Below are 21824 nucleotides of genomic sequence, written 5' to 3' on the forward strand. Positions count from 1 at the left end.
CTTGTATAGAAAAAGTGTTACACACAATAGCACTGTCAAAAAGCAGCCACTGTCATCTTGATGCATATTCTTCTGGTCTTTTTAATGTGAATATTTATCTATTTAAGATCATATTGTCTTGTACTTTTTTGCACGTAAAGTGTAAGCATTCTCTTGTTAGGTCTTTGTAAATAGTTTAATTATTTTATATGACTGAGAGATATTTACAGGGTGTTCATTAGGTTATATAACATTTTTCTAATTATAAAAATAATGTTTCTCATACGAAATGTCAGATATCTCAGTTTTGCAAAGAAGTAATGAAAATCTAAGTTCTCTGCCCACCCCTTCTCAAGCTTTTTAAATGTATGCTCTTCCAGTCTCTCTTTGAGATTAGCTCCTCTACACCCCCGCACCCCCCACCGTTTGTCTGTCCCTCTCTCCACTGATATCATATTTATATACAATTTTATATCCAGCGTTTACCTAACATTATATTTTGTGATTTCCAGTGTCGTTAAGTATTCTCCAAAAACCATGATTTAAACATATGAATTTGCTGATTTATTTAGTCACATGCTTTCCTCCAATTTTTGATGTTTATGTTGTTTCCCGTTTTATGTTATTGTAAGTTATTGTATGTGTATCCTTGTATAGTTATCTTCCTGTGTATCTGTGATTGTTTCTTCAGGAGATATTTATAGACATGTTAATCAGTCAGAGGGTTTGTAAAAAGATATTGCTGATTTCCTGAAATGATCATCTCACCTCACCTCACCTGCTTTGCTCTTTTGGTTGTGCATTTTTGTGAATCTGATTGATGAAAAAAATCTTGGTGTTTGCTAGCGAAATTCCATACTTTTTCGTGTTAATTGACATTTTATATTTTGGGCTGAATTGTTTGTTAGTATCTTTTACCTTTTACCTTTATAATAATATAAAATATATTATCCTCTTGCAAGTATTTTATTTTTTGTTTACCTTGCAGTTTTGTCTGCTGGTTTTGAAGCTACAGATTTTAATATTTTAATGTTGTCAGATTGAGTTGATTACCTTGCCTTTTGTTGCTTTTTCTCCATTGCTTTTGTAAAGCTAAGACTTTTTTTCCTATCTCAAATTCAGAAATATATTCTTCTAATTGTTTCTTTTTCTCCCCTTTTACATTTAACTCTTTAATCTCCACAAAATTAATTCTGATGAAGGTTATAAAGTGGGAGCTAATTTTATTTTTTCAAGAATATTATCTTGTTCTCATGTTTGTCCAAAATCCCAGTAAAATTGTGATGTGAGCCAAAACAAGTGCTTTTTCTTATTTTAGTGCCTTGATTTTCCCACTGAGAAAAATGAGGAGGCTGCGATATACCTGTGGACAGGATCAGTAGCTTCACTTCTCAGCGCAGAACTTGCCATGTCTCTTTCCGGCTCGGGAAGTATGATGCTCCGCACAGGTTGGTGGGGGACAGAGACGGCAGCGGTAATAAGGGATGGGGGCCCACGAGCTGGGGACTAAGTAGCCCAGAGTGAGCCTCCCGAAGTCTCGACCCCATTTCAGTTTCCCTCGACTAAGATAAGCTACCAGGGCTCGGCTCATTGGAGGCTTACTTGAACCTCAGGGTATAGCTGTAAGGCGGCACGTGGTGAAAAAAGAATCCTAGCCTGGGAAAGTCAGAGAGCTTGGGTCCAGTTTCAGCTGTCAGTCAACTATCTGTATAACATAGGAAAGTCTCTTAGCTTCTCTAATTTCCTGATTTATAGAATAAATCTGAGATTTAGTCTCAATAAGTTATGGTCTCGGCAAGCGGCAGAGCTAGGTTGTGCTATGACTTTTTTGGGGAACATTTCTTGGTAACTAGTTCATCTTTCCTTATTAATCCAGTCAGCCAGTATGATACCAAGTTTAGGAAGAATATCACAGTATCACGTAATACTCCACCTTGGGGCGTTTCTGCTTCTTACCATTCCCGACCGTTCCTAGTCTATTTCAAGCTTCCCTTCTGAGAGTCTTCCGTCTTCCCTAATAATTTCTTCTCCAGCTACCTCTTGTGTTTAAGAATTTTAAAAGATGAGCCTAGTAATCAGGAAACACTCAGAACTGATGTTTGTCACCGACCTTGCCCTGCCACTTGCCTGGGGTATGAAGTTTTTTAAAAAGCTGAAATAAAGATATGAAAAGCATTTTGAAAAATGTGAAGCATTAGGTGATAAAAGTAATAGTTATGAGGTACAAATACCTGCTGTCAACCATGTTAATTGTTTTTATTGGTATTAACAAACTATTATTTATTAACAAATTAATAACAGAAATTGCGTTGAGAAACAAAACAGTCACAGGCCAAACCTTTTGAATTTCAAATATGTTTATGTTAACATACTCTGTTTTAGACAACCAGCACAGAGACTATGGTCAGGTAGTTTTTATATGATGAAGTCATGTATCAGTCAATCCATTACACTTTTTAAGGTGTTTTAATGTTTATCTCCCACTTTTTGGTTTCCAGAGTGAAATAACCTCAGATGAAAATTTCTGTGGTGTTGATGTTTTCCTCTTGAGAATGTGTTTGCTGTAATAAAATACAGTAACCACTTGAAGTCTATAAAACTTGTGTGAAGTCTGGATAAACCTAAACAGTTTTTTCTTTGTGCTCCAGGAGCACACAGCACTATATATTAAATAAAGCACAAATATCTATACATAGCTGCAACTATGTTTCGTTTCATTACAACTATGTCTTGCCTGATCTTCAAATAACATGAAAAATCATCTTTAAAATAAACCTTGAATGGTTATGATCTTCATAGAAACAGTTTCTTTATTAATTAAACTTTTGTTTTTCATAGTGCATTGCTTTGATCTTGTAATATTTTTTAAAACATCCCGAGGGTTTATTTTCAAGGCTTCCAAATGAATTTTTATTTCTTAAAAGCCGTAATATATTCATGGCTCAGTGAATCCCAAAGACAGTATTTTTAAACTCCTGTTAAGTTTATTTTTCTTAGCATGCTAGTCTACTGCATAATTTTCTTTGCTCTACGGGTCACGTGATTCCTCCCGTCCGTAACACACGCACTTAAAAATTTCACTTCCTGATTGAGCCATCAAGATTATGTAAAATGTAAATCTGTCTAAATACCTAAGAGCAGGAATTTTAAGGGAAAAATGCTGTTTTCTTTTTCTGTTTCATTATTGATGCCTAGAAAATCAGAGTGTGTGTGTTTGCCTATTTGTATTTGGAAACTAGAGACTGTTAGGGTGGTTTTTTGTTTTTGTTTTTGTTTTTTTTCTTTTGTCCCTTCCCTTTCAGAGTGCATCAGAGTTTGCTTTCATTATAAAAATGAAGTACCAGGCAGATAGAACGTAGCAGTGGTGTAGTTGCAGGGCTGAAATCAAAAGGGTTCCGATTACTGGGAGAGCTGTTCATTTACTTACTCTTTTCATGATCTGAATGGAGAGTACGGGCATCTCTCGAAAGGTAACGATTTGATATTTCAGAGTTGTAAATGGCCATTTAACCCTTCTGCTGCCTGATATAAATGAAAGTAATTTCTAGCAGGCTGGATGACACTTGGTTTATCATGAATCCAAAAATCCCTCACATTTTCTCAAAGCAATTTTGAAGTTGTCATAGTAACGGCATGATATTTGGAGGGTCTTTTTAGTAGTTCTTTAGCTAGAGTTAATTAATTTTATTAACCCTGGACGCTTTTCTTTTTATTCTTCTCTGACCAACAAGGGCCATAATTGCTCAAGTATGTATTTGGTGTTTTTTATTTCTTGGTGACTATAGTTTGAGGACTTGATGTTTTGCAGATTGTTTCAGGAAAGGACCGGGAATGTTAGCAGTTGATTTCAGATAGTTTGAACTTGGGTTTTTAAATACTTCTCTGTAAAATTGCACTACCATCGTAGGACCAGAATTTAGTTTTATTTAAAGAGATGGGTTATGGGAGATGCTCGCTCAAATTTTACTGTGACTTACACAATTAAATTGTGTTGCAACTATCCTCTTTTTTTTTTTTTTTTTTTTTTAATTCTGCTAGATCCAGAGTAAGAATTGAAGAACACAGAAGGGAAGTGTCAGACTTACAGGAGAAAATTATCTCTTTAAAAATGTAACAGTCAGATACAATACCAAAATCGTGTTCCACAAAAGAAAAAGAAATGGACAAATCTGACTTTATCAAAATTGAAAGTGCAGCAACAGTGCTCTTTGAAACTCTAAAATACGCTAAAATAAATTATCCTCTAGGAAAGTTTGTGGGAATTTTTTTTATTGGGAGAAAGTAGGTCAGGATCCTCTGTTAGTAAAGCTCTGTGGCAGAAATTCTTGCCAATATGGCGATCGGTGAGGAAAGAAGCCCCTCTCTTGGGCAAGGAGAGGGTCAGAAGAAAGAATGGTCTGTACCAGGTCTGGATGCTGGGACTTGAAAAAGTATCAGATGTTGGATGCTTTTGTTTTCTTGTAAAAGTGATCAGAGAGATGTGACACTTACAAAAGGTATCATGTGAGTTCTGTGGGCTTAATGCTAATGCCAGTATCCCTAGTGTTGTGTGGAGTATTTGTTCAACCAGAGGTGGTTCAAGACAGTCAGGGTAGCAGCATGTGCAGCCAACAGCAGTAAAGGTGCTAATACATGTCCAGTGATGTCAGGAGTTACGAGACAGCAGTTTCAAAACACTGCAGTAAACAAGGTCATAGTGTCCCGTTTTGCTGGAAGAAGGTTTGTTTTTATGAGCTGGACAGTACATGGATGAAGTAATTTTTCAAAACAAACATCAAATTTATAGGTTGGGTTTTTCTTCCTACTTTTTGGATTAAAAAAAAAATTAACCAGATGAGATTTAGTAAGGGTTACATTTTTAAGCAGAATTATACTTTTTCCCTGTTTTGGTTTTTTTAAATTGATTCTCCATAGTTTCCACAGAGGAAATGAAAATACTGCTGATCCAGGATTCTTAAATGCAGTTTTAGAGAGCAAATGCCAATCACCATCACCAGTAAAACACTCCTTCTAATTTTGTACCTTTCGCACTTATTTAGACAGGCATCTACGTGCGAGAAAGTTAATGGCGCAGAATGCTGCTGACTGCATGGTTCTCGTCTTAATACATTTTCCAACCTTGAACCTGAGAATGCCAGAGGCTCAAGTCTCTGAATGCTCGTCTGAGCCGTTATCTGCTGGTGGCCTGGTTCCTGACCTAACAAGTGGGTGTCCCAGGCGTGCGTGTGGTAATAGCAGCAGTGGTGCCACGTGGCGCCCAGAGGTCGCCTTGGTCTGCCCTGGAGATTCCTGGTCCTTGGTGAAGCTTCTGAGTTGAACTGTGAACTTGGGGCATCCTGAGAAGCGCAGGCATTTTGGAGTTCCACAGCAAACCTGGATGTTAAGTGTAAACACAGCTTATAAAGTGAAAGCAGGGGCCTTGAGGAAGGGAATTACCCTCATCTCCTTCCGGACCTGCTTACTGTGCTGGAAAACAAAGTAAGTTTTGTTTGTTTTTAGTCAGTCTCTCCTACATGTTTTTCTTGCTAACATTATTAAACACTCAGTATCTGGCAAATGCCAAGGTTTTTTTTTTTTTTTCCTTTTCATTGGGAAGTAGGAGATGAAGTTTGTTGAATAGCTGATTGCTTCTTTTATCTTTTCTGTCTCTTCCTGTATCTAGCTGCTGGCTGGCTTGTTAAGAGGTAAAAAGAGACTGAAATTTATCATCAATGAGAAAACAAAAAGTTCTCTTTTTTTCTCTTTTTAAATGGTTCAAGAACTTTGCCATTAATTAAATGCGGGTGGGTGACACAGACAAGGCTTTTTATGAGCTGCAGCCAGGAGCATATCTAGCAAAACAGCCCCAGTTCACTGCCCTTATTTCCATTGGGAAGCAGGAAGAGTGCGTGTAAAAGACAGGTATGAGGACGGGGGTGTCTGCACGTGGGAACTGCAGACACTAGGTGGGAATGGCTGTTGGATAAAAGGCTGTAATTTTAAAGCCTGTCAGGAAATGGAAAGGACCTGAAGAATACAAGTTATTTAATGATGTTGGGAAAATAAATTAATATAAAAATGGGATAAAATGTATAAAGTCCTAACCGAATTTTCCCTTCATGTTAGAAAGTTCCGTGCCTTGTAGATTTATAGAAAATATGTTTAATAACTTTAAAAAATAATAATTAAGAGGCTTCATCTCCTACACAGAAGATTCTGTGACACCAGCCTGATTCTGACACTTGGCCCATCTTACATTTTTGTTTGTTTGTTTTTTATGCTGATCCTGTCTCCAGAGATGTTACACGGCTTGATAAATTTTTAATACAAAGCTCTGTGGTTTTGAAAATGCAAAACGAATAGAAATGCAGAGTGGTTTGTGATTTGTAATTTAAATTATCCTCATAAAAGGGACTGCTTTTACCGGAGAATTTTCTTGACTTCTCTGAACTTAAACAGTGACACTTTGAAGGTAGAAGGGGGCAGCATGTCTGTAGTGTGGCGTTGGAAAGCAGAAGTCAGGGGTCTTAGCTTCTAACTCTAGCGTGGAATACAGTGTGAATTTAAGTTCGGGCTTCTGTGCCGTGGGAGTTCCCTTTTTATCTCAAAGTGGTGATGGTAGGACTTGAGGTGTCTGTATTTCATTTGAAACACTCCAGGCTCCCTATGTGAATGTCTGTGAATTATTAATTCAGCAAACATCTTTAAGTACCTTCTTTCTGAAGGTACTTTCAGTGTTGTGCTCAGAGCTATAGTTTTTCACAATTAAATTTACAGAGATTTGGTTTATAAATCAAAGATTGCGAACAGTTTGAAACAAGGGTGAATGAGCAGAGCATTACCATCGAACGGTTTGTTAAAGATGGTGCCAAGTGAGCAGGGCTGTCCCCTCTGAGCTGCCCCTCCTAATTAAAGGGGAAGGTGGCTGCCATCTGTCTTCTTTCATTCAAGGCAGTAGGGGGTCTGGGGTGGAAGGAAGCAACCCCCCCTCTTATTTTTCTCCCACTCTTTTTTATAGTCGGCTTTCTCCCTAGTCAGTGACCCAGAAGGTCATTGATGATCTGTCTATCTCAGAATGAATAGTAACATAAGCAGGCAAGGCACTTGCAAAAAAAAAAAAAAAAGTTTATAACATGAATTTATCCATTTAGAATTCTGCTTGAATTCTGTCTGAGAGTATTGTAATCCCTTTGTTGGTGTCATTGCCCCTTTTGTCGCTGAGGGCACTACTGGCAGAAAAAGTGGGGGGTTTCTACTTTTATTGATTTTGTTTTTTCATGAAACATTGTTTACACTCCACCGGGCATAATGTAGAAGATGGCAGCACGTAGCTGTCCAGTGAGGATGTACAGGAATATTATTATTATCAAAACCAAGGACACCTGTTAATTATTTTATATATATATATATATAATCTCAAGGGAAATTGTGGACAAAGAGGTTAACAGGTCTCCAGGATACTCAGTGATCTACTGGTCAACTGCAGCTTTTTTGGTCCAGTCATTGAAATAACTTGCATTGATTATCCTTCAGTTAAGCAATAAGCCTTTTAAACCTTTTCTCGTGAGAATAGGTTATTGGAGAGTTGAGTTGTAGTTTGGGGTCATGGCTTTAACTGCTTTTGAAACATAGAGTATTCTAACAAAACGATTGAGCTTTCTTGCCTCGGTTTCCACACCTTTAAATGGAAGAAATATGTGCTGCTTTTAAAAATATTTAAGAGAATATGAAATAATACTTTCTGTCTTTGACAGAAAATTTATTATAACTGAAAAATTCTAAACCCTTTGGTTATTTTTGAAATTTTATTTTTTTTTTTTATTTTTTTGTGGTACGCGGGCCTCTCACTGTTGTGGCTTCTCCCCTTGCGGAGCACAGGCTCCGGATGCGCAGGCTCAGCGGCCATGGCTCACGGGCCCAGCCGCTCCACAGCATGTGGGATCTTCCCGGACCGGGGCACGAACCCGTGTCCCCTACATCGGCAGGCGGACTCTCAACCGCTGCGCCACCAGGGAAGCCCCCTTTGGTTATTTTTGTTTTCACTTTTCATATACAAAACCTAGCAAAGTGCCAGCCGTTATCTAAAAGGATTTGGTCCTTAACACACTCTCTTAAGCCTCCCCAAGCGGTAGATAGTGGACTCCGCAGAATATGCTGATTTTTGGAACTCTCTGTGACGTGGAAATGTGTTTCTTAAACCCATAGCAGTATGTTTGGAAAGCCCAAATGTCAGAGTCATTGTCTGTAATTTTATTTAGAGTATTTTTTCAAATTTGTCATCAACCTGTAATGAGGTTTCTTGGAAACTAAGATGTGCTTATGTTGTTGAACGTTGGGAAGAGCAGTCTGTAGATTCTGGAGACACTGACAACAGTTTGGATTGGATGATACCTGAAAAGTAGCTCATTTCCTAATCACTGAAGGGTACACGGTGCTGAGCGGGCGGGTCTTTTTGGCTTTTTCATGTAATTTGGACATTGAACTAGATGCTTCCCTAACTATCTTTTTAAAGTTGTGATTTACACTAATTTGTTTTTACCCATCAGTATATATTTCAGGGCAACTAAATAAACTAATTAAATGAAGCACATGTATAAGGTGTGACTCTAAAGTAATGCAATTAATATTTTAACTCACAGAGCAAAAGACACATAGATGTGCAAATGGATGTTGCCTCCCTAAAGTACTGTGTTAGCTGGGAAGAATTTAAACTTCTCCTACAGCGATGCCATCTTTGCCAAGGACACATTCAAAACTTTTTTTCGCCATTGCCTTAAAAGCCTCCCTTCCTGTTTTATTATCCACAGTGATGGGAATTCTCTGGCCTTGGAGGGTAGGAAGGAGCCAGTAGTTAGGTCTGATGAAAAGGTTTATGATCCATTAACTGATTTGAGTCATTGATTCATGTAAACATTTACTGAGCCACCGACTACATTCCAGCAGTCAGCACTGCAGATTCAGAAACTGGCATGTCAGGGGCCTGCCTCCAGGAGGACAGTTGAGTGGGATAAATGACATATAAAGAGGTAACATCACAGATTGACAAGTACTATAACAGAGATACACGTGGTGCATGGTGTCGCCAGAGCCCGGCGGGGTTGGAGGGGGGCAGTTAAAACTTGATGGACGGCTTCCCTGGTGGCGCAGTGGTTGAGAGTCCGCCTGCCGATACAGGGGACACGAGTTTGTGCCCCGGTCCGGGAAGATCCCACATGCCGCGGAGCGGCTGGGCCCCGTGAGCCGTGGCCGCTGGGCCTGCGCATCCAGAGCCTGTGCTCAGCAACGGGGGAGGCCACAACAGGGAGAGGCCCGCGTACCGCAAAAAATAAAAACCAAACTTGATGGAAAGATGACGATTGTTGTGTACATGATTTATAAAGTGGCTCACATAATAGTTGATGGAAAGATGAGGATTGTTGTGTACATGATTTATAAAGTGGCTCACATAATAGAATTTTGGAAATGAAAGCCCTGAAAAACACCTTCTACTTTAAGGGTAAGGAGATGGGAATTTTATTTCTGAAATTCTTTAATTCTCAGCTAGTTGAAAGCCTTATGAGAAAAGGTGTTCATTCTGTAATAGACATCTTTTTTTTTTTTTTAAACAAAGAAGTTGTGGCTATATAAAAGGTGAGGTCTATAAAAGATTTTGGACATTGTTAGAGTAACTCCATGTTCTCCAAAGGAGACTGTTTTTGAGGAATGATTCTTACTTACATGTTAAAATTGAGTACTCTGGACACATTAGATATATCAAAGCGTTACATGCCATATTGATTGCTGAGAGTAGCTGTCTAGCTTTCGGGAGACAGTGAACTTGAAGCTGGCCTGCATCCTGAGTATATGGTGGGAGAGAAAAGGCTTCCTCAGGTCTTCTTTCGTGTTTTATTCCGCGGGGACAGAATTTCTGTCCCACAGCCAATAGGTGATCTCCCTGTGGATAAGTTCATTTAACAGTTATTTGTGGAGTGCCGCTCTATGCCAGGCACTGTTCTAGGAGCTGAGCAGAAGCTTGACAGTTGCAGCCCCCCAGATGCTGGTACATCCTCAGCAGGTCCCTGTGGGTGTGCACATGCAGCTGCTGTTTCCTGGGTGCCTTTCCTGAGCATGACAGTGTGGGCCCGGACGTCATGCTGCCTGCGGAGAGCTTGGAGCTAAGGTTCCGCGCATAGATGAACATAGAGAAGAGAGATAAAATGTATAAAAGAAAAGAGATAAACACACTACACATTTGTAGAAGAGATTTTTCTCAGACTGGGCCATCAAGAAATGCATCATGGATCGAAGAGGCTTTGGCCAGACCAAGAAAGGTGGTGTTGGACTTGAGGACTGCGAGGGTCTGAGTCCAAGGACACATGAGCAGAGACATATAGAAAGGGATGGGAAGAACCGGTGGGCGGAGTGGGCAGTGACTAATGTGTTGTTGCTGGGCAACAGTGTGTGTATAAGTGACTAACGGGAACAGAAGGCAGCAAAGGTCAGTTGAGGCCGGCCCAGGAGGGCTGTGAAGGCTTATGACTGAACGATTTAGACTGGATACTAAGTCACGGGAACAGTTGAAGAATTTCGGTCAGGTGAATGACAATAGGATCTTCTGGAATCAGTGTGTGGGGTGGCCTGGACAGTGAGAAAACCATAGCCAGGGAAGCCCAGCAGAGCTGCTGTGATAGTCCAGGAGGGAGGTGCAGGGGGCCTAAGTGAGGGGACATGACTGGAATGGGCCTGGATGAGAGGGGTTGCCTGGCGGGGAGGAGGATAGAAGCGGAATTACTCCAGATTTTTTAAAAAAATATTCATTGTTTGTTTATTTTGGCTGCACTAGGTCTTCGTTGTAGCATGCAGGTTCTTAAGTTGTGGCATGCACGTGGGATCTAGTTCCCTGACCAGGGAGGAAACCCAGGCCCCATGCACTGGGAGTGCGGAGCCTTAACCACTGGACCACCAGGGAAGCCCCAACTCCAGATTTTTGAACTCAGGTGCCATTTGTTATTTCTATGTCATTTGCCAGGCATTTCACATACATCATCTCATTCAATCTTAGACTAATTCTATGAGGTTGGTATTTTTGCCCTTATTTCAGAGATGAGAAAACTAAGGCTCGGAGAAAGATTTGTCTAAAGCTGCCCAGCTAATAGGATATAGAGCAGCATATTCCAGGCATCCCTGATTTCCATACCTGTTCTCTTTCTACTGTACTAGGTTTTGAAGAGAGCAGATGGGAGAGAGAAGATGATCCCTGTGCACTCTGTACCTGTTCAGATTAGATACTGGTAAGACATCCATCAGGCAACTGGAGTTGTGGAGCTGAATCTCAGGGACAAAGTTAAGAGGATCAGAGACGGGGATTTCAGAATCAGCTGCGTGCTCCTTTATTCAACACACACTTGCTGAGTGTCCTTAGGGACGAGCACCGCGTGGCAGTGGGAATACAGTGAACGAGAGAGCCGTGGTCTTACCCTACAGAACAGGCTGGCGAGGGAGACCCCATACTGTGGGGCGACTGTAATGTAGGGGGAGGGGAGTGCAGATTTGCTACAGGCACACCGACCCGGGGCACCTAACCAGGTCTGGGGACCGGGAAGTCTCTGAAGGAAGTTATAGTACTTAACATGACACTTGCATGATGAGTGCCAAGGTAAAAAGGAAGAAAAAGGCATATTCCAGGTAGGGGAACTAGAATGTACCAAGACCCCAGAGGCAAGAGAGAAGCATGATACATCTGAAGAACTGGAAATTATGTGGGGCTGAAACGGAGAAAACAGGAGATACGGCCAGGGGGGTGGGCAGCAGCTAGATCAAGAAATGCCCCAGAAGCTGTATTAGGGGATCTGATCATCTCGTTAAGGACGTGGGAAGTATTCATGGGTTTTAGGCACTGGGGTGATGTGATTAGACTTATGTTTTAGAAGGACCATTCTGTCTGCTGGAGAACAGATTTTAGGGAAGCAAGTACCAGAAGCAGGAAAACTGGTCACGAGTTCACTGGAGAGAGGATTCTAGATGAGAGGTGAGGGTGATCCGGGTAGAGAGACTCTGGTTGATGTTTAAGAATGGTAGACGTATGGAATTTGCGGGGTTGTTGGATATGGGGGATGAGGGAGAGAGAAGGATAAAAGTTAACATGTAAGTTTCTTAACTGGGCAGCTGGGTTGTTGCTGGTACTTTCCTAGGGGGCACGGTGGAAGGATCAGATGTGGGGTTTAGGATTATTAGGTTTGGTTATCCTACGTAACCAACTGGTATCCTAAATAATTAGTAAAGGGAGCTGAAGGAGAGGGGATCGTGGTCAGAGAGAGGGACATCAGCATGTACTAGTTCAGAAGTGAAGCAGTTCAAGTGATAGTAAGAGAGCAAGGTCGTTGGAGTGGACAGGCCCAGAGGAGGGGAGAGCTGGCCGTGGGATATGAGGAGGTTAAGGAGCTAACAGACCCGTGCTGGACGGGTGTTCATGTGCAGGTTAGTCACACAGGTTGCTGGCAGGACTTGCAGGGGAGAGGGTCAGCGTGTAGGTCGGTCACTACCTGCTGCGTAGGTATGGAGGTTGGGCACTGAGGTGTGTGAGTTGAAAACGTGATTTCCATGGACTGCGTGCACAGCGTCGGAGCTTGAGGAGAGAGTGAACGGGCCCTAGGACTCACCTCTGGGGTGGGGGGGTAAGGGGTGGGAGGAGACCGCGGAGGAGCTTCCAAAGGGGAAAACGGGGAACTTCAGAGCCTTAGAAGGCCAGTGGACGTTGGTGCTGCGGAGAGGAACTGTTGAGAGGTGCCCCACTAACGCAGGGGTAAGGGAGGGGACTGTGAGAGGCCTTCGGATTGCTGAGCCCAGAGTCATGAGTGCCTTTAAGGGAGAGGCTCATGGAGTGGTGGGGGCAGGGCATGCAAGCCGTGGAGGAGTGAGTGGGAGTCAATGGGTACCTGCAGCAAGCATCACCTACACTCGCAACAAATTTTAGGTTGAAAGAAAAGACAGAGAATCTTCTGGTAGCTGGAGGGATAGAATTATTATAGCATCTAATAGTCCTATTGTTTTATATCTTTTGACAATCTTCTAGTATTCTCTGCTGTGTGTCTTTGGTCAAATTATTTACCCTTTCCCTGCTTCTTTTGCAAAATGAGTACCTGCCTCGTGGGGTTGTTGTGAGGATTAAATGAGTTGCAAAGTAGTGCCTTGCACATAGTAAGTGCCATATAAATGGTGGTTAATAAAAGCAAAGTCGGAAGCGTGTATATCAACTGTCACATTTTGGGCACTTTTCCCTGAGTGTTCACAATAATTCTGTAGTGTAAGTGGCAGTGACCTCATTCTACAAACAAAACAGAGGCCTGGAGAGTTTTAAGGAACTTATTCTAGGTCATGCTGCTAATGAGTGGTGGAAGAGAGAGACAGGGCTCCTTTGACCTGATCGAAAGTCGATTGTCCTCCCACGGGCTCATGCTTGTGTGTGCCCCTCGAGCTGTTGCAGAAAGAAAGCTGGACTTGGAGCCTTCCTCGGCCAGAAGCTGGGGAGCAGTTTTACATGGGGCGTGCACTGTGCACTCTGCATGTCCCCCCACCCTGTTCATTTCACTCATTTGTCTTATCTGTCTGGCCCGTATAGGTACGGAGTTTGCAGCCCTTGTTCTAAAGGCTTGTCCTTTCTGTGGACTGGAGTACATTCTCCTGACTCTTCCTACTTACTATTCAGATACCATCTTCTGTGTCTGCTTTCAAGGTTTTTCTTCAGCCTTAGAATTCATCTCTAAAGAAATGGGTGCCTCCTCCGAATTTCTTGCCTCTAATCTGGTCTCAGAAAGTGAAGTTGCTGTGCATTCTTAGAGGCTTTTCCTGCAGCAAAGAATCATCTGAACACCGTCTCTTCTGAAAGGATAGTGTGATGGTTAATTTTATGTGTCCACTCGGCTAGGTCACAGTGCCCAGGTATTTGGTGAAACACCAGTCAAGAAGGTGAATAAAAAGACCTGTTGGAGGTGTTTTTAGCTGAGATCATTTAAATCAGGGCTGTTGAGAAAAGCCAATTATCCTCCATAAGGTATGTGGGCCTCATTCAATCCATTGATGGCCTTAAGAGGGAAAGATTGTTGTCCCCCAGGGGTGAAGGAATTCTGCCTCCAGACTGCCTGCCGGCTTGAGACCACAGCATCATCTCTTCCCTGGGTCACCAGCCTGCCCTGCAGATTTCGGATTTGTCAAACCCCAGTGGAATTGGCCTAAGCATTTCCTTAAAATTCCATCTCTTGATCTCTGTCTCTTTCTCCCCTGCCCCCTCCACACCACATCCTATTGGCTCTCTTTCTCTGGAAAACTCTGACTAATATAGACAGGAAGATACAGAAATTTAAACTGTTCAGCTGCTGTTGATATTAGCAGAAAACGGCATCAGGCCTCTCTAGGCATTCCTGGTGGAGATGTATATTGCTTGTCGTGTAGGTGAGGAGAGCGAATTACCGAAGGGATGTGGTGCACCCAGTGTGATGCAGAAAGAAGATGTGAGGGCCAAGGAGAGGACTCCCGACGCCTCGGGTGTGGTTCAGTTGCTCTCTTGCTATTTGGCTCTCACATGCTTATTAGCAGCATAATAAAGTTACTGGGTTTGCCAGGCATAATTATTGCTAACATTTATAGACTGTTTTTCTAGGGCTCAGGTCTATCATAATTGCTTCACAGATGTTAGTGATTTTAATTCTTACAACTACCCAAAGAGATAGGGACTGATATTAACCCCCTGTGACCGATTTTAAATACCGAGCCCCAGCGAGCAGCATGGTCATTGCTGACCAGCAGGTGAGTGAGAGAGCCAGGCGTGGGGCCCAGGCAGCCTGGCTCCAGAGCCTGTGCTCCTAACCCTTCTGCTCTACTGCTTCTCAGTCTAAGATATCCTGAATGTAGCCTCTCATCTGTCCCTTTGGAGCCATCATCTAGAACCTTCATCATGGTTAGTGGTGCTTTGGTAGGGCTTTTTGTTTTGTTTTTTTGTGGTACGCGGGCCTCTCACTGTTGTGGCCTCTCCCGTTGCGGAGCACAGGCTCCGGACGCGCAGGCTCAGCGGCCATGGCTCACGGGCCCAACTGCACCGCGGCATGTGGGATCTTCCCGGACCGGGGCACGAACCCACGTCCCCTGCATCAGCAGGTGGACTTTCAACCACTGCACCACCAGGGAAGCCCAGGGCTTGTTTTAAAAGAGAAATGCTCTAAGTGATTTTTCAAGAGGCCTTCCAGTGGTACTCTCTTGCTACCTCCCTGAGAAACAGAAAACATTCCCATTATAGCAACAGTATGGGGTATATTCTTGCTGGGGTATATTTTTAGCAACTAGACTTTCGTGTCTAGCTCAGTGACACTGTTGGCTACCTGATTTGCCAAAAGTCATACAGAAATGTGATCAAGTGGTGATGTGGCTTAGTTCCTTGTCCAACAATTTGGGGTGTGTTCTGGGGAAGAAGATGGCAAACTTCTTTGTGGGTGTCCTTCAGTTCTCTGAGGAAGTAACCCTCGTAACTGTCATTTATGGGGCCTTTAGTGTGCCAGGGACTGTTTTAAGTGCTTTACAAACATGATCTCCTGGACTCTTCTCAACATTATCATCCCATTTTACATATAAAGAAAGCAGTAATTAGGGAGTTAAACAGTGTTTTCCAGGGCAGGATTTAAACCTCATCTAATGACCCCAGCCGTGTTCTCAGTCACTCTGCCGTACCTCTGCTGCCAGCTCCCTGGTGTCCATGAGGGCAGGAACTTTGTTTTTCACTGAGTTCATCATCATATTTCTGCATCTACCAAGTGCAGTGCCTGACACGTAGTAGGTTCTTATACATATATGTTGACTGACTGACGGACTCACTCCGCTCTCTGAGATCACTCCCAAATAGCCATGGGGATGGGGAGAGAGGGTATTACAGAGCATGTGGGTTTAGCCCTCAGGCACCTATTTGAGGGTGTTTTCTCCTCAAGATGAGCCTATCAGCCTGGGCTTCAGTCAGTGCTACATGGCTCTGTCAGTAGCTCTCCTTCCCAAAAGAAATCTGCATGGTACTGTGTACATCCCTGTCATTAGCATTCAGGACCGACTTTTCATAGCTGGTATGCCACACTGGTCTAGGGCAACATCTAAGGAATTCTGGTGCTTTTAAGGAATCATCAATTATGTATTTTTCAAACATTCCTTAAACTCTCTGTTTCTTTAATTATTCCAGGTTCCTCTTTGTCTCTCCTTCTGTCTGTGTCTGTCTCATGCTTTCTTGGTCTCGCACACATGCACACGCATGCACACACATGCCCCTTAGTTTGTCACCTGCCTATCTCACAAACATATATATCTCCTTTCTTTTTCAGTGAAATACACGGTATACTTGGAAAACCACTTTGTAAAATGAAACTGTATGATTTATATTTATATTTTGTCTCATGTTTTCCTCAAAATTCCTTTCCTTTGCTTCTCATAAATGAAAACTAGATACTGTATTCAGTACCATTTATATAAGCTTATTTTTCCTCTTGGAAATAGTAAGTTATGATGATGTTCACCGAAAAATTACCGTTAATGTAAGAAGCCTTAGAATTTACATCCAACTCAAGGCCATGCAGAAATGCAGATTCACTCAGTAAGCGCTCACTGACAGCCTGCTTTGTGCCAGACTTCACCTCCTCTTAGCTTTGGAAAGCTTCAAAGTGGGCCAGTTTATGTTTGGGAATGACCAGTTAAAATAGCAAGACAGGTAGGCAAGAATCTAACTTTCAGAAATTTAAGTGGGGTGGGGGGTGGGGGGCGGAAGCATGCATCAAAACAGATCACAGTCTTCTCTTATTGGAGCTCCAAAATTAATAAGTACATTTGAAAGATGTACTCTGTCAACCTTCTTAACGGAATTTTTGCTGGCACTCCTCCTTTTGAATCTCTATTCTGAATCGTTTATTCTTTTTATTTAGTAAGGAGGAAGAAAAAGTTCTCCTTAAGAATTCATTAGAAATTAACATTAATCTCAGCATTTAGTGTTCTTCAGAATATGATGATAAAGACTGATTTGAAAGGGCAGTGCCTAGTTTGATCAGCCATGGGAAAGGAGGACAGGCCATGGTCCTGGCCAGCGCATCTTCGCCATGGTGGAAAAATGGTGTTGCTTTAATTGTAATTCTTTCATTCCCTTCCTTGCCAAGCCCACTGGCTTCTGTTATAACATGTGGCGACTTCTCCCTTGGAGACTGACTCAGTCCAAGTTGCCATAATATTTAGGACCAGTTACAAAGACATTTCTTCCCCTAAACCCATGCCAAATCTAAATCAAACTGTCTTCTCCTCCCTGGCCATTCAGATAGATCCAGTTCCTATTTGAAAAGCACAAGGAATACACAGGCCTCTTTTTGTTTCATTGCCTGTTCGAACAGATAAATAAACAAGGCACATCATGCCTAGTGCTGCTTTGAGCTTGGTCACTTCCTTCAAAAATAGACTCTGATGCTGTGTTCATTTTAAGAATTGCAACTTAGATGCTCTAGAAAAAAGAAAGCGTATATTTTAAGTCTGTCTACAATAAACTGCCGCTATCAGTGCTGATGGGGGAGAGAAGGGTAACTCCACAATCGCGGGCCTTCACCAGGTGAGGTGCTGGGCTTCTCCTGGACGAGCCTTGAGAGACCCAAGCCCGGGCAGGACAGGGAGATGTTCTCATCCTTAGCGGCCTTGGATCGTCCACCTGCTAAACAGGGAACACTAAACAAGTAATATCAATCAATCCATTTTGTTTTTAAGAAAGAAAGCCTAGCGAAAAAAGATCCCCGATAAGTAAATATGTTCTGACCTCTAAACCTAGTCATTTTTTTCCCTTGGCATTTGATCCATGTATTACATATGTGTTTTATTCATCCTTGTAAAAATAATTATATTCTATAACCCAACTTTATTAGTATACATTAATTTCTTCATATTTTTAGCAAGATTTACTCTCCTTCACTGCTTAGTTTGTTTTAAAGTATTAACTTTCAGCACAGTTCATTTTTACAGGTTGTATTTCTGTCTTTTTAATTTGTTGATTATTTGATATATACAAAAGATTATGCATAACATACACGTAAGCTCTAAAGCACAGTTTTAAAAAATGTACTCCAGTGACCCACCACCTACTTTAAGAACTAGAACATTACAGATGCTTCTGGATCCCTCTGTGAACTTCCTTCCCACTATTCTCCACCTTCCTTGCAATTCTGAAATTTGTGTTTTTAATTCTCTCGATTTATTTTAAACAAACATATAAATCTTATCACACAAATGTGCGTTGCTAAAGGTATTTTGAGATATGTAAAAAATGGTGTCACACCATGTGTAGTTTTTTGTAGCTTATGTTTCTCCCCCGTATTATATTTATAAAAGTCACCCATGTTTTTGGGAGTATAGCTGCAGTTCCCCTGTATACATTGCTGCAGTGTTCCAGAGGTGTGAACGTATCACAGTTTACCCATTATCTTGTTTATGGGGAGAGGGGAGAAAAAGAAGGAGTTCTATTTTAGTCATGTTGACTTTGAGATGCCTGTTGCAATTCCAGTGGAGATGTTGACTTGGCAAGTGGATAATCAAGTTTGTATTTCAGGGGAGAGGTCTCAGATGGAGATACCAGCATGCAGATGGCCTCTAAAGCATTATTTCTCCAGCCGTTTCTGGAATGCTATTGAACCTATGGATTGAGATTTTTATTTAAAAAAAAGTTTTTATCTTTCTTTTTGCTTCTGGTCTTTCCAGTCTGCCTGGTTACTTTGCTGAAGTGTGACTTGTAAAAGAATAAATGAGGAGAATATGAACCTCAAAGAAAACAGGGGAAAGTGTCTTGCAAACTCTATAGGGGTGTAGAAGGTTAGGTATTTTATTATTACCTCTCTCATGGAGTTTCATTCATTACAACTGGAACTCTCTATAAATCTGCTTTGGAAGCTGAAAAAATGTATACTTAATAAATTATTACATTTGATTTTAATACCTTGTTAACTTTTAGCTAATAGCTAATGTTCACCTAGTGTTTACTTTACAAGAATTAACGCATCTAATCCTCACAACAGCCTGTGACAGGTAGATGGTATTTATTCATACCTTACAGACGAGAAAACTAAAGCTCGAAAATGGTAGACTCAGGATTCGAATCCACAGAGTTGGCTCCAAAAGCTGTGCTCTTACCTAATATGTGGGACTGCCCCTCATTTCAAGGACAGGTTTCAACCAGTTCCTTCAGCTTCAAGCTTTCAAAAATTTTATGGTCACATTTCAGCATGGCCACCTTGAGCCAGCTACAAAACAGCACTCAAGGCCCTGGGCCCTGGCAAAGGGCCTCGTCTGCACTGACTTAGTTGTGCCACCGGACCAGCCTCAGACCTCACAGGGCACTGCCCACCTGCCAAGTGTCCACTCTGTGCCCGTTTCAAATGATGCACTTGATTTAAGTTCCCTGCCTGAAGCCACCCAGTGAATCAGTAGTGGGCCAGGGACTGTGATCCGGGTCTCCTGCCTTCCAGGCACTGCATTTGTTCTGTGTTAATAAACCGTATTTCTCCAGGGGATCTGGCCGAAATTTGAAAGTGCTTAATTTTACTGCAGTAAATACTGAGAATCCTTTTTAAAGCACAGAAACCAAGCCCCAGGCAGGGAAAACATAATTTGCTCTCAGGGCCTTTGACAAACTCACCTTGGCACTGGGATTAGATCATAGATCGCTGGCCTTGATTCCATCGCCCAGTGGAGCTGGCTGAAGGGGTCAGGACCTCTGCTGTGGCCACGAGGCGGCAGTTGGACCTGGAAATACTCTTGCAAATGAACCTGGAACGCATGACGTCCTACCCACAGAATCAGCATGTCACAGCTGCTTGCCATCGGGTGTGTGATGGGGAAGGTTACATTCCTGGGACATTGGTGATACAGGTCAGGACCCAGGTGAATTAGCCCAGCAGTCAGAGCTAACACCTTTCTTGCCTTTCTTGCTCTGTGATGGGTGCCGTGCAGTTAACTCCCTACGGTTGTGAACGTGCCATGTTTTCTAAACCCTAGTCAGTCAAGAAGAAATTATAGGCATCCAGAAGGGAGAACAAAATCTGAATCATAAAGTACTTGAGTGCAGAGGGTACAGGGAGTGATTTTTTTATTTTGTCATCAGAAGAATGCTAGATGTATTGTAGACCCTCAACAGATAACACTTGTGATAAATTGATAGAGAAAAACTGAGAGAAAGGATTGAGCAAGATGAAAGCTGACTTGCCAAGGCTGGTCTGGTTGTGTTCACATGGGAGCTGGGTTTGAATGTAGTTTTCGCAGGAGACCCACAGCGTTAAGGTGCACAAGGGCACGCGTTATTTCTTTTAATTCTCGTAATTCCCACGGCAGCCACAGATGATGGGAGTCGAGGTTCGTCTCTGCCCTGAAAGAAGGGCTTTAGGCATTCGTGGCAAAAACGGACCTGATTAGGTCTGCGCTTGGCACAGCAGGTTAACTTTCCTGTCGGTAACTGTTCCTAGACAAGATGCTTCAAAACTATGATGATCGGTTTGGGCTTGTCTGTGTTCACACTTTCTCTGTGGTGCAGATGATTTTGTTGCCACTTCCTGCGGCCCTGCCGGTTCAGAGCCTGCGCAGTGAGCAGCCTGGCGGCCAGATGAAGCAGCAGACGCGGCCTTTAAGACCTGGGGCTGCATCCTGACTCTGTCAGTCACGGGCTGTGTAAACTCAGGCGAGCCCTCCACAGTCCTGTGTTGATGACCGTGCCGTCACACCCTCATAGGATGTGCTGCGAGGAAAGGCTCCTTGGATTGCTCCCCCTGGAGCCGGGTGACGGGAGGGGTCTCGAGCATCCTCTAGTGACACCACCTGCCTTCCTAGCTGTCAGGTCTGATGTTGTCCTCTGCCCCCAGTGACCCTGCTTATTATTGGTAAACGATTTCCTCATTGAGAGGCATCCTTTACCAGAAGCTACATTTCTATGTAGGTGGTAAAAATGAGAAGAGTTGCTTGAGAGCTAGTTCTGCCCTCACATGGATATATCCAAAGTTAAAATCGGGCTTTGTGTTTCCAAGAGATGTTGAATGAATAAAAAGGGCAGAAATACTGGACCTTGGTCACAGTTCTTAAACTGTTCACTTAAGAAACATAGCTCTGTATTTACACACAGATAAGCTGAGAAGTCAGTGAGCAGAGCTACCTGCTGTAGTGGCTGTTGTACAGATAAAACATGAAAGATCTAGGAGCTAATTATTCCTTATTTTTGTGCCTCCGTGTCACATACATAATAATTTTAATTTCATGCCAAAAGAAGTACTCCTTGTCTTTGCTAAAACCAGTGTAGCTGCTGTTGCAACTCTTGTCTTCCTTTCCTTCCCTCCCTCCCTTCTTCCTCTTACTACTTCTTTCTTCTTCCCTCCACACCCCTTCCCCACCCTCCTTCCATCCATCCCACGGTGTTTATATAAGGAAAACACAGACACTAATCCTGCCTTCGTGGAATTTACAGACTAGTGGAAGAAACAGGCAGTGTACAAATGCACAAAGGCAACTGCAGGTTATGATGTGCTATGAAGAAAAGAAGCATGTACAGTAAGAGTCTCAATAAAACCTTGTGTTTGCCTCTCCGTGTACATATTAGAAATTAAGGAGAGTGACGGAGCTGTTCTGTTGTCACCTATTGGAGGGTAGATTGATAGGCATAAAGACTGGTTTTAGAGACTTCCCTGGCGGTCCAGTAGTTAAGACTCCGTGCTTCCACTACAGGGGCACAGGTTCCATCCCCAGTTGGGGAAGATCCCACATGCCACGAGGCATGGCCAAAAAAAAAAGGGGGGGGGGACTGGTTTTATAAAGCTACCTACTACGGAATCACTGTTGGAGATTAGTATTATGAGTTT

The 21824-nt window shown here is 42.4% G+C and overlaps 1 long non-coding RNA gene across 2 annotated transcripts in view; it reads left to right on the top strand.

Annotated features, from left to right (window-relative positions):
- LOC112394946 (uncharacterized) overlaps window positions 1-21824 on the top strand; it is a 234659-nt gene that overhangs the window by 173244 nt on the left and 39591 nt on the right. For both annotated transcript variants that reach the window (XR_003002255.1, XR_003002256.1), the window contains 2 exons: window positions 1298-1427; window positions 5019-5457. This is a non-coding gene — a long non-coding RNA (uncharacterized LOC112394946). The remainder of the gene's footprint in view (window positions 1-1297; window positions 1428-5018; window positions 5458-21824) is intronic.

The sequence above is a fragment of the Neophocaena asiaeorientalis genome, unplaced genomic scaffold, assembly GCF_003031525.2.
Source record: "Neophocaena asiaeorientalis asiaeorientalis breed wild unplaced genomic scaffold, Neophocaena_asiaeorientalis_V1.1 scaffold364, whole genome shotgun sequence".
NCBI lineage: Eukaryota > Metazoa > Chordata > Mammalia > Artiodactyla > Phocoenidae > Neophocaena > Neophocaena asiaeorientalis.